This window comes from Bubalus bubalis, chromosome 23 (genome assembly GCF_019923935.1).
Source record: "Bubalus bubalis isolate 160015118507 breed Murrah chromosome 23, NDDB_SH_1, whole genome shotgun sequence".
Classification (NCBI taxonomy): Eukaryota; Metazoa; Chordata; class Mammalia; order Artiodactyla; family Bovidae; genus Bubalus; species Bubalus bubalis.
In genome coordinates, this window is record NC_059179.1 from 35,028,369 (window position 1) to 35,040,421 (window position 12,053).

Consider the following 12,053-nt stretch of genomic DNA (forward strand, 5'->3'; position numbering starts at 1 on the left):
AAATGAACAAGCCATAGAGGAAAGAAAAGGGAACATGTCCAAGATAAAACTGTCATTCCGGACCTCAGCACATGCAAAAGAGGCTGTTTTGCCATGTCTGGATTTTGGCACCTCTTTCAAACCTGCACAGCTGTGGAGCATGGAGATGGTGTGAAAAAGTAGGTCCTGAAATGCCAGGTCTGCATGTTCAGACAAGACCAGAGCAGGACTCAGCAGCTTGTCCAAGAACAAAGCCAAAGGCGGCTCCTGAGAGTAAAGACTTTCCACTGACAAATGACCGGGAAATAACACCAAAGCTGGAAATCTCTGTTCTTAACCTCTGTATTCCCAGGGTTGGTTGACTCCTATACAATTCAGATCCTTAGGCAAAGAATCCAGGATTCATCTTGATTATTCCTGCCAGCAGCTGGAATAGGCTTTTAGCTGGGGTAAGGATGAACTGAATTCAGTCACTAAATAGTTTTCCTAAGGACCTGCTAGAACATACCCAGGGTTCCTCTGGTAAGTTCCCATGACCCATGAAAGCATCTAGATGAACTAGTGTTGAGCACAGTAAGATTTTGATGCATTCGGATAGAATCTTACACTCCCACCCCAGCTCGCAGTCTCTACTAATTGCAACTACTGAAGATATTCAAGGCGACAGAGAAGTTACAACAAGCTTTCCACTGTGGGTTCATCTGTCTGTTTAGGTCCACACTCCACAGCTATGACCTTCTTCTTTGCAGTTTATAATCAAGTAACCCAAGATGATGGCCTGAGTCCATCATGCTGAAAATGGCCATATAAACTCTGCTGTGATCACATTACCTGGAAACCAGCTCGTTTACCACCTGCTGCCTCCCTAACTTGCCAGTGCCCCCACTGTTTCCATTCCTGCCTTTTCCTACAAAATGAGTCCTGTGGGTCAAGGCAACTGAAGTTAAGACTAACCTCGCTCTAACTGCAAATTCCTTCAACAACAATAAACACAATCCTGAGGGTCACAGGACACCTTAGAGATTTTTCTTCAATATTTTTCTATGTATTTTTTAATTTTCACACAAGACGACAAGGCACTTTATGGGTAAGAGTCTTCAGCTTCACTTCTTTTGATTTGTAGAAACCTCTAACTGAGGAATTTAACGTAAGGCTAGGAACCAATTTTTTAATTAAACTGAATCCACTTCAAATTTGGCAGACTCCTACCAATTTCACTCCTTAGTGGCATGAAGTAGTTCCAATGACTCAGTGGCTCTTCCAAACTCAGGTCTTTGTCAAAACCATGACAGGTGACAATATAATGCATTTGGACTGCTAATAATTTCCTTTAGTTTCTCCTCCAACCCCCTAAGGTAGACAGAATGTCAAAGTTCACAGATCCTTTATAAAAAGCTCTGGTGGCAACAGGGTCATCCTTATGTGCATGCAGATTGTAGGGATGGCTTCAAAGCTAATTCTAAATGTTTTAGACATCCCTGTACTCACCGCTTCCTTAGGGTATCTTTCCAGGCTCTCTAGTTCACAAGGATTTGTGAAATTGACACATGCTCTCCTTTAATAATAAAGTCTTAGTTTATATGAACATAATATAGCCTTAAAAGTGATTTTGTAATTACTGTTGAGAGATTCCAAACTGCAATCAAACTATGCCCTTTGCAATTTGATTTGGCTTGGTCCTTCAATTCAAGGCAGTGGCTCAAATGTGTTTACCAAACTGTACCATTGTTTATGGTGGTTTATACCCGAGGAAACTAGCATTTGAAAACAGACTCACAGAGGCAAGGGTCATGAAGGCATACACAGCGAGTAGTGGGAGGGGAGGTCTATACTGCTCAGACCTAAAAGTTCTTAACAACACATTACATTCCCAAAGAACGGACTAGTTGGGACGTAATCTCAGACCTTTCCCTCTTTCACTTCTCCAGGTATACTCGCCTATTCCTCCTCCTCCTTCTCCTCCTCTGGTCACAACTTCTTAGTCTCCTTGGCCACACCCTTATAGGCAGGTAACTCCCATGGACATTATCTTCTTCCTCTAAAACATAAGGCCTCCCTGGAAACAGGGCTTCCCAGGTGGCACTAGTGGTAAAGAACCCACCTGTCAACGTAGGAGACAAAAGAGATGCAAGTTCGATCCCTGTGTTGGGAAGATCCCCTGGAGAAGGGCATGGCAACCCACTCCAGTATTCTTGCCTAGAGTATCCCAAGGACAGAGGAGCCTGGCGGGCTACAGTCCATGGCGTCACAAAGAGTCAGACACAACTTAAGTGACTTAGCATGCACACACACTTTGGAAACAGATCTCATCCACTCTTAGAGCTTCAACTATGACTGCAAAGGATTCTCAAGTCAATGTCCATGTGACATCTTCCCCAACCTGGGCACAGACAGCACACTTATCTGAACATAGCATCAGCCAAAAATCTCTATTCTCTCAGCTTCTCTGCCATCTCTTTAAACGTTCTACTATTCCCTCTTCCAATAAAATGGTAGCGCTATGCATTCTCCCACTCTTAAACTCAAATTTTCAACTGGCCACTAAATCCGCTGTGTTTTCCCAGGAAAACATTTCTTTGATCCATTCCCTCCTTTGCCTTCTTATCACCTCTACTCTGATCCTGGCCTTTAGTATCTCTTGTACAAAAACAGTTTTGTTATAACAGTGTTTGTACTGGCAGAAAAAAAAGAAACAGACAAACCTGGGAATAACTCAACTTTCCATCAGTAAAGCAAGAGTTGGATAAATTATGATATATCCAGTCTGTGGAGATAGGTCAGATCAATATCTGTAACCTAGAGGTCTGTCCATGATAAATTGTTAAAAGAGAAAGTTTCACAAAGAACTTCAACAATCCCATTTTTCAAAAGTCTACCTATGTTTTTACAAACAAGGAAAAGTGAGTTAACACCAACATAGGATTATTAGTGGGTTATCTCAGCAGGATGAATAACTATTCACTTTTCATTCACATATCTATGTGTCGGCTCACTTTTTAAAGTTATGTAATTTTGCTAAACACACATAGCATAGAATGGACCGTCTCAACCATGTTTAAGTGTACAGTTCAGTGACAGCACATTCACCTGGCTGTGCAGCATCATCCCCATGTATCCACAGGACAGCTTTCATCCTGCAAAACTGAAACTCTAGACCCATAGAACAGTAACTCCCTAGTCTCCCTCCCTCCCCCAAGCCCCTGGAAACTGCCACTCTAGCTTCTATCTCTATGAATTTGACTGCCCTTGGTGTTTCATATAAGGAGAAACTCACTTTATGTTAAGAAAAATTATCAAAACCATGTCCGAAAGGTGGAGGAAAGAAGCATGTTTCTCCAGGGTCATGCTGGAATTCTAACAGCTTACGCAGAATTATTTCATGACCCAAGGCACTGGATCTGTATCTGACAAGATCTTTACCTGGGTTCAATCCATGGGTTGGAAAGATCCCCTGGAGAAGGGAGAGGCTACCCACTCCAGTATTCTGGCCTGGAGAATTTCATGGACTGTATAGTCCATGGGGTCGAAAAGAGTTGGACACGACTGAGTGACTTTCACTTTCATTTTACTACTAATTAAAAGTCCAGACTTTGAAAGTTAACTGTAACTTGTAGGTTCTTGTCCAATAGATGTGCAGATGATTTCAGTCCAGGTTTACTATCCCGTTCCCTGTTAGACTGCTGATCAGTTTTATATTTAACCCTGGCATCTTATCCTACATCCTTTCTTTTTCTTCTCTCTTTTGGCCACATTGCATGGTATATGGGATCTTAGTTCCCCCAGGGATCAAACCCACATACCCTGCATTGGAAGCACAGATCTTTAATCACTGAATCGCTAGAGAAGTCCCTGACATCCTTTCTTGAACACCTTTAAACCCATTCTTTTGGTTCTCCTTTGAGTTGGCTTTACATTCTACTAGTTCCCTCATTAATGAGTTGACTAAATCTCTGGTTAATGTTCATTCTATATTGGTGTGCTACTGCTGCTGCTAAGTCGCTTCAGTGGTGTCCAACTCTGTGCGACCCCATGGATGTCAGCCCACCAGGCTCCCTCGTCCCTGGGATTCTCCAGGCAAGAACACTGGAGTGGGTTGCCATTTCCTTCTCCAATGCATGAAAGTGAAAAGCGAAAGTGAAGTCGCTCAGTGGTGTCCGACTCTTAGCGACCCCATGGACTGCAGCCTACCAGGCTCCTCCGTCCATGGGATTTTCTAGGCAAAAGTACTGGAGTGGGGTGCCATTGCCTTCTCTGATATTGGTGTGAGAGTCATAAATTTAACTTTTTGAAAACTACACTTTGACAAAGTGTAATTAACCAAAAATGAAAACCAAAAATTAACCAAAAATATCTAAAGGTGAATCATATAAAAATTGTAAAAGGTGGGAGGGGTGCTTCCCTGGTGGCTCAGTGGTAAAGAATTCTCCTTCTAATGCAAGAGACACGGGTTCGATCCCTGATCCAGGAAGATTCCACATGCTGAGGAGCAACTAAGCCCATGTGCCACAGCTGTTGAGAATGGGAACCACAGCTCCTAGAGCCTGTGCTCCTCAACAAGAGAAGACACCGCAATGAGAAGCCTGAGCACTGCAACGAGTAGCCCATGCAGCAGTGAAGACCCAGCACAGCCAAAAATAAATTAAAAAACAATTTTTTTTAACTAGAGTTTAAAAATAAAAGTCACTGTAAAAAATGTTTTTAAAGTTCAATCAGTTTATATTAATGACTTAGCAAATACTTTTAACTGGTGGCACAAAGCAAAACTTCAAAACTTCCCACTCAAATGACCACACAATCCCAATTAGATCGAACTTTGGTAGGCTGTCTTTAGGTTTTTACCTTTGGATCTCTATTTGTCTCTCCTTTGATTAAAAGTTAACATATGCCCGGGGAAAAGAATAGATTCCTTTCATTTAAAAATAAAAAGAGCCGCCAGTGAAAGAGAACTAATTGCTTTCTTCTTGATGATCAATTATTTAAAACATGTCCCACTCAAGGCCTGCCTGAATCTTGCCTCCTCTGTTATCACTAAAGCATGGCCACAAACAGTCATATGTCTCATAAAAGTTACACTCTTGAATTCATTCTCTACATACCAATGAATACCATTAAGTATTTAACTAGGAACATGTACATCAAAACAATTTAATATAAAAGTTGTGAAATTAATAACAGCACATTTAAAAATCTTACATGTTAAAAAAAGAAAACTCAACAGGAGCTTGCCTGTGTTGTAAAAATACCACAGAACAGGAAGCGCACCAAGCACGGAGGTGTCAGATTAAGGGGGAAAACAGTGTCGTATTTTAGTGGCACAAACAGGGTTGTAGTAGCAATTATTTCTTCAACTTTCTAAAAACAGAAGTTACATTTTCAGTTCAGTCGCTCAGTCGTGTCTGACTCTTTGCGACCCCATGAAGTACAGCAAGCCAGGTCTCCCTGTCCATCACCAACTCCTGGAGTTCACTCAGACTCACGTCCATCGAGTTAGTAATTCCATCCAGCCATCTCATCCTCTGTCATCCTCTTCTCCTCCTGCCCCCAATCCCTCCCAGCATCAGAGTCTTTTCCAATGAGTCAACTCTTCACATGAGGTGGCCAAAGTACTGGAGTTTCAGCTTTAGCATCATTCCTTCCAAAGAAATCCCAGGGCTGATCTCCTTCAGAATGGACTGGTTGGATCTCCTTGCAGTCCAAGGGACTCTCAAGAGTCTTCTCCAACACCACACTTCAAAAGCATCAATTCTTCGGCACTCAGCCTTCTTCACAGTCCAACTCTCACATCCATACATGACCACAGGAAAAACCATAGCCTTGACTAGATGGACCTTTGTTGGCAAAGTAATGTCTCTGCTTTTGAATATGCTATCTAGGTTGGTCATAACTTTTCTTCCAAGGAGTAAGCGTCTTTTAATTTCATGGCTGCAGTCACCATCTGCAGTGATTTTGGAGCCCAGAAAAATAAAGTCTGACACTGTTTCCACTGTTTCCCCATCTATTTCCCATGAAGTGGTGGGACCGGATGCCATGATCTTCGTTTTCTGAATGTTGAGCTTTAAGCCAACTTTTTCACTCTCCACTTTCACTTTCATCAAGAGGCTCTTCAGTTCCTCTTCACTTTCTGCCATAAGGGTGGTGTCATCTGCATATCTGAGGTTATTGATATTTCTCCCGGCAATCTTGATTCCAGCTTGTGTTTCTTCCAGCCCAGCGTTTCTCATGATGTACTCTGCATGTAAGTTAAATAAGCAGGGTGACAATATACAGCCTTGACGTACTCCTTTTCCTATTTGGAACCAGTCTGTTTTTCCATGTCCAGTTCTAACTGTTGCTTCCTGACCTGCATACAGATTTCTCAAGAGGCAGGTCAGATGGTCTGGTATTCCCATCTCTTTCGGAATTTTCCACAGTTTATTGTGAGCCACACAGTCAAAGGCTTTGGCATAGTCAATAAAGCAGAAATAGATGTTTTTCTGGAACTCTCTTGCCTTTTCCATGATCCAGTGGATGTTGGCAATTTGATCTCTGGTTCCTCTGCCTTTTCTAAAACCAGCTTGAACATCAGGAAGTTCATGGTTCACATTCGAGGTCAGGGGCGATGGCCGAGAGGAGCTACCCCACACCCGAGACCAGGGGCAGCGGCCGGGAGGACCAAACTAGTTACATTTTAGGTTGCAACAAAACTCATTTCAGAGACATTCCGTCTGTCAACTAGTTCATACTGCCAGAAATTTAGGAGCATAGGTAATATTTCAAACTCCACCCAAAGGTTGCTTGGAGGTAAAACATGAGACATCTTCATCTAGATCCGGAGATTGGACATCTCTGCTGGTCTCATTGTTGTTTTAATCCATGAGTGAGAGAGGGAGGGATGTCAACTCAATGTGATCGTTTTCAATTTAGCTTTGAGCAACGTTAAGAATTCTTGCTGGGGGCCAGGAACCTAAGGTGGGTTCCTTCTTGTCTTTTGTAGGGCAGGCGCTGGCTTTGTGGTTTGGCACTTTGCCAGCCGGTCAGCTCATCACAGCTCTTCTGAATCTGCCCCAGGGAAGTGGAGGCCCTGCATGCCAGGACCTGGGTTTCACCCGCTCATTTCAGGCGTTAAGGACCATGTGTTTTCTGCCCCTGCCTTCCTTTCTCCCCCCTTCCCTCTCTCTCTCTCTCTTCTTTCTTATTTTTTACATTATCTTTTTTATTTTTTCTTTCAGTTTTATTGATTCAATTCACACACTCCACTATATAAGTTTAAGGTGTACAGCATAGTGATTTGACTGACATACATCATGAAACGTCTATCACAATAAGTTTAGTGGACATCCTGTATCTTATATAGATATAAAACTAAAGAAAGACATTTTTTTCTTGCGATGAGAACTCTTTACTCTTTTAACAACTTTCATATACAACACACAGCCATGTTGATTATATTTATCATGTTATGTTACATCACTGGGCTTCCCTTGTTATTCAGCAGTGAAGATCCACCTGCTAATGCAGGAGATGTGGGTTTGATCCCTGGGTCGGGAAGATCCCCTGGAGAAGGAAATGGCAACCCACTCCAGCATTCTTGCCTGGGAAATCCCATGGACAGAGAAGCTTGGTGGGCTATAGTCCACAGGGTCACACAGAGTTAGGCATGACTTAGTAACTGAGCCTGCATGCACGCACGAACATTGCATCACTGCTGCTGCTAAGTCGCTTCAGTCGTGTCCGACTCTGTGCGACCCCATAGGCGGCAGCCCACCAGGCTCCCCCGTCCCTGGGATTCTCCAGGCAAGAATACTGGAGTGGGTTGCCATTTCCTTCTCCAATGCATGAAAGTGAAAAGTGAAAGTGAAGTCGCTCGGTCGTGTCCGACTATAGTGACCCCATGGACTGCAGCCCACCAGGCTCCTCCGTCCATGGGATTCTCCAGGCAAGAGTACTGGAGTGGGTTGCAATTGCCTTCTCCAACATTGCATCACTAGTATTTGTCTTATAACTGAGACAATATAACTTGAGTGCCTTTGTCCAATTTCCCCCCATGCCCACCCCTCCCCTCCCCTCTGGTAACCACAAACCTGATCTCTTTCTCTATGAATGTGTTTGTTTCTGAAGCACAACTGACTTACACTATCTTAGTTCCTGGTACACAACACTGCGATTCGATACTTCTATACATTTCAAAACAATCATCACAGTAAGTCTAGTTACAAGCTGTCACCACACAAACGTATTACATAATTTTTGACTATATTCCCCTATACACTATACATTTCATACTGGTGACTCATTTATTTTGCAACTGGAAGTCTGTAATTCAATCTCCTTCACCTATTTATCTTCTCCCCTTCAACCCTCGCCACTAGCAACCACCTGTTTGTTTTCTGTATCTATTTATGACTGTTTCTGTTTTGTTATCTGCTATTTGTTCATTTGTTTTTCGAGTCCATGTAAAAGTGGAGTCATACAATATTTGTTTTCTCTGACTTATTTTGCTTAGCATAATGCTCTCAAAGTCCATCCACATTGTCACAAATGGCAAGATTTCAATCTTTTTATGGCCAAGTAATATTCCACTGTACATATATATACCACAGCTTCCTTATCCATTTATCTATTAATGGGCATTTAGATTACTTCTATATCTTGGCTACTGTAAATGCTGCTGCAATGAAAAGGGTACATGTATCTTTTCTTTTTTTAATTGACGTATAGTTGATTTACAACATTGTGTTAAGTATTGCTATACAGCAAAGTGATTCACTTATGGGTTCATGTATCTTTTCTAATCAGTGTGTTTGTTTCTTTAGATAAATACCCAGGAATAGGATTACTGGATTGTATGGTAGATCTATTGTTAATTTTTTGAGGAACCTCCATATTATTTTCCATCGTAGTCACACAGTGTACATTCCCATCAACAGCGTACAAAGGTTCCCTTTCTCCACATCCTAAAAGGGCTCTGTGCTCTAGAATTTCTACTTTACAGGTGAAAACCCTGCTCTGTGTCCCCTGGGCCGGCACTGCCTCCTCCTAGGCTGCCCTGTGCAGGAGCAGGGGGGTGGGATAGACACAGGGTACGGAATTCTCAAACTCCTCACGGGTGGATTTGCACCATATTCTTCCTCCATCTTCTACTCAAGCTAAATTTTTAAAAAAGATTATTTCACCTAAGATGTTATTCTATTCATGTCCTCAAACCCTTTCTTCATAGAAAATCCAAAGGTAGACTTTGACATAGCATCCTCTCAAGCCACCTCCAATGCTGCCTTACCGGGTGGGGTCTCACTGAATCAGACTTGGCCCTGAAATCCAGAGCAGTGTATTTGAAAGTACCATGCACTGTAGCTCCAAAGTATGACATGCTGTAGCCCAGAGCTCAAAATAGCTGAACAGAGACTCATAAACAATAATAAGAGGGGGCAGCTTCCACCAAAAATAACTATTAGCTAATGCATCATCCTGGAAGCAAATACTAAGCCTCAAAACATATTTAAGAGCTTTTCACACTCATTTCTAAATGTGCATCAAAATCTATGATTTTTCTGGGAAAGAAGATAGTTAGGAGTCCAACTAGATGACAAAATAAGACCCCAAGGTCAGACATTTGAGGTGTGGTATTAATCAGAGCTTGAATTTACAATAATAACTAAAGAGATTTGATTGAAAAGGAATCAATAGGACCCTCTTTTATTAATAAAATCTTTGATTACATAGTAAGTTTATTTTTAATGCTTGTCATAGAAATTCATGTGCAAATGACATTAATTATAACCAGCTCAAGTAACGAAGATATCATCCAGAATAATACCTCTTACTCAATGTATTATTTTGTTTTTGTTTGGGTCCATAACACAAAACAAGTATCAAAGTCTTCTCTGATAGCATAGATTACTTAATAAGCAGGAAGTACCATGTATAAATGCTGAAAATATACAAAAGGAAGAAATGAAAGGCTGGCCAGATTTAATAGGACCTTGCTTATCCCAGGTAAAACTACCTCAGGTAAGCCACTCATTGGAATTCTGGGCCCACAGGTAAATTTTCAGGTCTATATTCTGTCCTTTCCCTTTCCCTGTTCAGTCCCCAGAAAAAGTTGGGTCATGAATCTTTGCCTTTTAAAAGCTCCCAGACCCCAAGGACACAGCCTCAGTGAGAATTCTGAGTGTCTATAAGCTGACCCTCTAGGAAATAGAAAAAGATAAGGATGCATTGCTATTTTTACCAGCAACCACAATAAGTAATTAGCATGGGGTTTATTAATCCTCTTAATGGGCTCTTTTTCTCTGGCTTCTCCTGAATCTATCTGGCTTCTCACTCAATCTATCCTGCTCACATCCTCTAAATTAACATGGTAAACACCCTCCTTCTTCACTCTGCAAATACTTTGATCTTGCATCGAAGGCTCTGGCATCTACCAAACATTCATCTGACTCTTCCTGACCATCAGTGCTTTATTCCAGCCAAACTGACCCTCCCATCCCCCATGCCCGATAGACACCTCCTCCCACCTCCTGCCAATGCCCATGACAACCCCAACCAGCCTCCCTGGCCCCACTCAGGTTCGACCTTGTGATGAAGCTGCTGGCTTCTTCCAGTCCTGTCTGGCTCTGCTTTCTTAAGGCTCTGAACAATGATTAACATTCGATTCTTGATCTGTGTTACCTTATACTGCCACCAGGATTTTCTCCTTATCTCAATTGCAAACTTATTGAAGGCAAAACCCACTTCTTATCACGATACTTAGAGAGATGGAAACTTATTATTGTCCCTTTCCACCTATTCATACCGCTTTAAACCAGGCTGGCATCTGGACCGTGTGGGTGGAGCCAAGTTGTTCTGGCACAGCATAAAGAGAGCCAGTAATCCTGCCTTTGCTTCTGAAAGTACCTAATTGGCATCAAGATAGTGGTGCCAAGGTAGCAACTCTACCCTCTCTCAACTTCTTCAATCTCCTAAGACTCTTCCTTCACAATTGAAATTGACTACAACTCAAAACAACTCTAGAGATCATTTTAATTCGCAAGTGTAGGGTCAGACTATGCTCTGCTTTGTGCTTAGTAATAACCAAAAAGGTCTTGATCACAGAGAATAAGACTGCAGCTGGTTAAGTGCTCCATGATTTGAGGTGCATGAGAAGAAACTAGAATGAGATTACAGGGTAGCAACAAGAGTAATCCTGTCTCTAAGAGAGAGCACCTGAGGGGGGAAAAAAGTAGATGGAATTGGGATTATACCAAAGAGAAAGAAGGCAGGGTAATAACAGTCTTTAAGTGTATGGTAGGTTATTTTAAGGAAATAAGTAATCAGCTCTTTTCCATCTAAAGGAGAAACGGGGAATGTTTGCTTTACATGTATCAAGAGATGTAGGTTAGAGAAGCTTATAGCTATCACTATAGAGGTGATTACAAATGAGAACAAGCTCCTGAAAGACACTATCTTACATCTATGATTAAAAATATTTATGGCAGGTGAGATGAGATGTTAGTCACTCTTTGCGTGTCTGACTCTTTGCAACCCCATGGACTGTAGCCTGCCAGGCTCCTCTGTCCACAGAGTTCCCCAGGCAAGAATACTGGAGTGGGTTGCCATGCTCTTCTCCAGGGGATCTTCCCGATCCAGGCATCGAACCTGGGTCTCCCGCATTGCAGGCAGTTTTTTCTTTCTTTTTTTTTTTTTTTACCATTTGAGCCACCAGGGAAGCTATTTATGGTAGAATAAATGGCTTTTCCATTCAGGACAGAAGGGGACTTATCCTTTTGAATATAGACGAGGTGATAATGTGACATTCCTGACCTGTAAACCTACATCAAATCACAGGGATTACGGTGCAATGAAAAAAAGCATCAAATTTATTATTTTACCAACACCTAAAGTTCCATTTTGGAAATAAGATATAAACATAAAGAGTTAGTTCTTATAGCATATACATTATATAACACAATTTTACTTTTAAAAAACTATCTAAACACAGAAAACTCTTAATCTGTATATTCAACTCACCCACCCCTCAATTTTCATCCATTTTACTCCACAAAATCCTTGCATTTTATAAATACGCATTTTCTATGTAGAATGATCCTGATCTGGTA

General features: G+C 41.7%; 1 protein-coding gene across 20 annotated transcripts in view; it reads right to left on the reverse strand.

Moving 5' to 3' along the window:
* The window catches only part of ABLIM1 (actin binding LIM protein 1), a 329,328-nt gene that overhangs the window by 135,462 nt on the left and 181,813 nt on the right, over positions 1-12,053 (reverse strand). The window lies entirely within an intron of this gene.